Genomic DNA, 5,875 nt, shown 5'->3' with positions numbered 1-5,875 from the left:
TAGTCCTCAATAAGGCAAAAAACTGTTTTCAATGAGAAGAAATATAAACCACTTGGGGAAATAGTAATATAAACAAAATGATAGGTGTCAACAAATGCATTTATTGGTCAACACTAAAAACGATTCTCCCACTTACTGGTGTAAAATACAATACTCCTATGCTACATTTGTTAGAATTTTAATGCGAGTTGAGCAATATTGTGATGTGCTCACCTACAGGTACTTATGACAGTTCAAATGAGTGGCCAGTCCTGTCTTGCACACACCTCAAGCTGGAAAATCCAGAAAACCACTCATACACGGGCTTTTTTCATCCACTGGACTTTGGTTCATGGTTAGCCACTGCTCTCAGGCAACACAGTCTGCATTCTGAAAAGATTTTGTTCCATACTGCCAGGCCAGTCTGAAAATATAATAATGCATATTCCACAGTCAATCCATAATCATCTGAGAATTCTAATGGTAACTGGTGCATTATTTCCCTGTAATCGCACAGTTTGTCTGATAATCATGTTCTATATCACTCCACTGCAGCAATTTCCACAGTAATGATTAAAAATTAAGCTACTATTGTTGTGGAAGTCGCTTTAGATAAATCATCTGAAAAAACTGACTCTGCGTTGTGCAGTAAACCTGTGTAATACACAGCTTCTTGTTGTTTAATCCTTACTTATTCTACATTTGCTAAACTAGCACTATAGTCTAGCATTATAAACTAGCTATGTAATCTACGTAATATATTTGCCACACAAAATTATCAAGCCAAAACTTAACATGCTCACCTTATGTCCTCTTGAAAAATCTGGACCTGTGCCTGCTCACAGCCTCCTGCTTGTCTGGCCTCTCATACTGGGCACAGAGTGGTTCAGGCACAGGTACTTTGTCTGTGTGCTCCTGGTATGGGAGAGGATCCTCAACCACACTTTCAAACAGCAGGGCCATTAGTTGGTCAATATAGACTGTAAACAAAGCACAAAACATTTGTCTTTGTAAAAGCATTGGTTGTGTTGTTTTTAATGTGACATACCTGAGGTAGCTCTGGTCTTCAAGGCTCGCACGGTGTAGTCGCCACGTTTGTACTTTGGGTACACTATCGCATACCGCAGTACACCTTCAAGTGTTGTAGCATGTGACCTTGTAGCATTTTCATTGTAGTGCAGGGCAGCAATTTGCAACCTACAACATTTTTAGGTACAGATTCACACAACATTTTTTTTTTTTTTAAATGTATGTATGTATTACCTTGCTAACATTCCTCTGAAGGAGAAGCCTGCACTTTTGGGGGAGAACCTAATTATCAGGCTGTGGAAGGCCTCAAGGGTTGACGTGTGGTACACCGGGCTGATTTTCTCCACATCCTTCACAAAGCGTGGAGCCAACACAATGTCACTGAGCCTCTCACATGCTGCTGTGCCTACAGAGTAAATTACCATGACATAATTGTAAAGCAATTTTTGTTTCGAATGACAATGCCAACCTTACATTTTTGAAATGTACATAAAATACAATGAGTAGAGGGCCAGTATTACTGATAACAAATGCAAAACTTACTTGGTTTGAGCCACACTCTTGACCCTTCCCCAACCAGAGGCCCGTGTAGGCACCGAGGGAACAGGGCATTGTCGTGCGTGTGCACATTCTGCATGTGGTTGGCCACAGACGTCCACTTAGCGACAGCCTCCTGTCCCGAGGTGGAAGTCGAAGCTGCCCAATAGAGGTGATTTACCACGCTTTTTCTCCACTGGCCAGCGTCCTGGGTGCTCTTTCTCTTTGCGAGCTCATCAATTTTTTTCCCAATTCCTAGAGTTTAAAATACATATTTACTAAATGCAGAATAACCATAATATTACACAGCATTCCCCAAATGCATACCCTTTCCCATGTGCCATGGGTCAAAGTAGTGCCTGATTTCCTTCTTTTCCTCCCTTAAAAACTTTTGCACGCCGGTGTGTCGGTCCGTCACAATGGCCTCCACATTGACACCCCTCTCTTCCAGCATAGTCAGACTCCGCACAAAGCCCTCCTTCTCCATGCGCACGCTGTTTCCAACCTCATTGCTCTAATAAGACAAAAAATAAATTAGGTGCTGAAATGCACAGAGTGATCCCAAATTACATATTGAAACATTCCTTGAATTCCATTACCTGGACTAGCTGGATGTCAATGACTTTGTTATTACTGAGATTCATCATCGTGTAACTGCCATATTTGGCCGAATGTCCTACACGAATGCAAGTTGTACGTTAGCTGACTTTTACTTCTGATAAATGTTAATGAAATGTATTTACCAGGTGAATCTGCCCGCATGTCCCCGCCCAGTGACACAGAGCCGCTTTCAAGAGCCTCCCTGATGAGGTCCTCCTGCTCCAGCTTCCACTGCCAGTTGACCGTAGGGATGAGGAGCTTTGCCTGATGCCTGTAGAAGCACTGCTCTGACAGTCCCTGAATATTGAAGGCCCTCAAGAACTATAAAAGGAAAAAATAGGTTATCAACTGATAATAGATGGAAACAAAATCCAAACAAAATAATTTGTGCTGTACCTTTGAAATCTGGCTAAAGGATGAGCCGGTGAACAGCACAGCAGCACAGAGCTGTAGGTTTCCAGCTGGGACGTTGTTCACCATGGGCTGACTGGACCACTGATTGGAGAACTCACAGCGAGGACACTGTTGAGTGACCCGAAGCAGTGTGCCGACTGTGATCGTGTCCACAGCACAGCGACCAGTGCAGACAGGACAGCGCCTGAACAGCTCCAGCAGTTGGTCCTCGTGAACAATATATTTTTTGTCCTTGTGTGGAGGGACTTCAGTGGGAATGCTATATAAAAGAAAGGATATTTCATCCCTCAAAAAAACAGGAAGCTGTATATATTTTTTCTATTAAAAAGCTAGATTTCCTTTGTACCTTGAACAGTTCACAGTGCTGGCACTGTCATCGATGTGGAAGCTGGGGTCAGACGCTGACACCTCACACCTTCTCCTTTTTAAAGGTGTAGAGGCTGCTCTGGGACTGTCAGGAAGAGGGATTTCCATCAGGTCCTCAGTACCACAACCGACGCTTGTGTAAGCGGTCCGGGCTTGAGTAGCTGTACAAAACACATTTCATAGCTCTCTGTTTGAGCGGGGTTAGAGAGTTGCCAGGCAGCTGATGGATGCAGACTGCTGTTCCTCTGCCCAAGTCAAGTGAACGAGTGCGGGGCGCACCGCTTGGAGCACACGCAGCCACAAGCCTCACCCAGTGCATAGTTTATTTACACGCCAGATCCCGCATTGTTTGAGACACTACTACAATCTATTTCAACGTGCACTATCGAAATTCTACTTACATGACATTAGTAGCAGTTTTAGGTTGTTATTCTCACTCACCTCAGATTGGCGCCTGAAAGCGTCCTGCTGGCGGGGCAGCAGTGTCGGTGGGCTCAGTCGTGGAAGAGCAAGGGTGGGGACTGCCTCATTCTTCAAACGAAGAACCTTACTGTAGCCCAGCTCAAACTCCAAGGAGTTGGCGAAGGAATCGCAAGCAAAATGTTGGTTGCAAACTCCAGCACGAGGCGGGAGTTCGCAGTTTTCCCCCAGGCCAATTGCGCGCAGCCACTGGCGCCTAATTTCTAAGTCCTGAGGAAGTAATGTAAACCTACAGAACTATGACAACCTACAACACTACACTTTCTCCCCATCCTAACAAACAAGACTACAACACTACACCTAATATTACACAATACAGAACACTAAATACAGCTAACCTAGCTAATTCTTATGCTAAATGCTACTAATCTCTCACTAAAACTAAACTACAACTAAATCTAATAACTATCTAAACTACGACAAGCTAATAAATATAACTAAAAGCTATGCTAATAAATCTAACTAAAAGCTATGTAATAAATCTAACTAAAAGCTACGCTAATAAATCGCAAACCTGAAAATCGATATAAAGACACTCGCTATTCCAAACTCCAACTCGCTACGGGGGCGTGTGCGGAGTGGGCAGCTTTTATACTCCACAGAAGAGAGGCCGCTGACGTCGGCGCCCTCCTGCTGACGTAAGCGCCCCGCTCAGAGCTTATCACGAAGGAGACCAACAGTAAAGCATGTAATGCACTCGATAAGGTGCAGATGGCGCCACACAGACGGTTTGGGACACAAAGACAGGATTTCAACAAATATGCACTAAATTGTTAAAATAGTGACAGATACATGTAGACAACACTATAAGATACCCATTTATACAACTTAGCTAGAAAAAAAAGTTGATTTTGGGGTTAGTTGTTCTTTAAAGCAGTAAGTACTAAGTCACATCATCATCATCATGCCCCTAGAGGCCATAAGTGCCACTGCAGGTGTCGTAGCATGTTTCAGTTATTTATTTATTGTAAATACTACGCTGATAGAAAAGACAAAGGGAAATACTGTTTAAGTGGTGTTAGCCCGTTAGCCTGTTAGCTTCTTCTTCGTGATTCTATTAGTGTGTACTGGGGCCTCCGACCCGGAGGCAGTGAAGTTGCAATTGTAGTTTTTTGGCCAGAGACACCAGGGGGAGATGAAAGAACCCCAATCATCCGATTAACACTTGTATTGCCCCCAGAAGGACTACGGAAGTGATTTATTAAGGTAAACAAGTTATTCAGTACTGCTTTAATGTTCTCATCCATATCAGGTAACAGAAACTGCAAGTTTATGTTCTGTTTGTCATTAACAATCAACTCAAATCAACAATGTGCTCATTAGAATATACAGATGTGTCACAAATCTCCAAACAGCTGCACTTCAAGATCAAGAGGTGTTGTTTTGCATATAATTTCCTAAATGAATTTTGTTTTGAGTTGCATGACCTGCCCATGCACTAATGTCTGTGCTCTGGTGCATGTCACAGAACAAACATTCAAACGTTTTCAGTGTCTTGATACTGTATGTGAACAAATGCTCTGTTACCAATTCATTTGTTTTGTGTAGCCCAATATCACAATGGGAGTTGCCTCTGTACAAACATTAACACAATGAAACAAAACAATAAACACGACAATGTAAGGTTCGGGCAAATGAAGTATCCAGGCAAACAATAATGTGGGACAGGGGACACTATGTGAACAGACTTCAGATAAAATTAATATTATACCATAATTAAGACAAAGTCTGCTCGAAAAGGAACTAGAGCAACATGATGTGAGAAATTAATATTAACGGAAATGCATTCACCCATATGAAATGAAAGAACATGTGGTATTGCCCTTTACTTACCAGAGGTTAGTCCTGAGGTGCCCACACAAGTGTTACTAGTATGCATGGTTGCACGCTGAATAGGAGTGCACATTTCACTTGCGGGTGTTCATTGTGGGTGGGTGTGTGAGGGTATGAGAAGGTACATCTGTGTTTGTGAGAGCGGATAAATGACTGAATGAGTGATTGAAGTCATGCAAATGTTCTGGAAAACTGTGCACAAAGGCTCAACCAGGGATAGGAGTTGAGAACGAGCAGTAGCTTTATACTCCTTGTGTATTGCCTCAGCTAAAACTAGCAATGTGGTTGTTAATAATGAAATAATAACAGACCAGAGTGATTGTTCTCCTCTGTCCAGAGCCACAGATGATCCTCGAGGCCGGTTCTCCTCCGTCAAGGTCGTCTGCTGCACACGTCATTCACACGTATATCATTTGAATTCCTCCGGTTTTACAGTGAGCCTGAAGCCGGCTTTAGTAAAACAGAAGAACAAATGGATGAGTCTGGTGCAGAGCTGTCACTTCATCTGGAGTCCACACACACTGCACAGACAGGGTTTGAATGGCGACTAATCAGTTCAAGGTGTAACAAAGAATGTAGCGGCGCAGTGTGGAAATGAGGGCCTCATTACTGCATCTCATCAGTATGTCTGCACCTG

The 5,875-nt window shown here is 43.0% G+C and overlaps 1 long non-coding RNA gene across 1 annotated transcript; it reads right to left on the bottom strand.

Annotated features, from left to right (window-relative positions):
- Positions 1-1,058: 1,058 nt before the first annotated feature.
- On the bottom strand, positions 1,059-1,685 carry LOC306961491. The gene is made up of 3 exons (XR_013792773.1): positions 1,552-1,685; positions 1,243-1,414; positions 1,059-1,176 (listed from the first exon to the last, which is right to left on the bottom strand). It is a non-coding gene; the product is annotated as an uncharacterized lncRNA (long non-coding RNA).
- Between the last annotated feature and the right edge of the window lie 4,190 nt (positions 1,686-5,875).

The sequence above is a fragment of the Gobius niger genome (genome assembly GCF_951799975.1).
Source record: "Gobius niger genome assembly, chromosome: 3".
Lineage (NCBI taxonomy): Eukaryota > Metazoa > Chordata > Actinopteri > Gobiiformes > Gobiidae > Gobius > Gobius niger.
The sequence above is the reverse complement of the archived record's forward strand: the minus strand, read 5'-3'. Positions and strand labels throughout refer to the sequence as shown.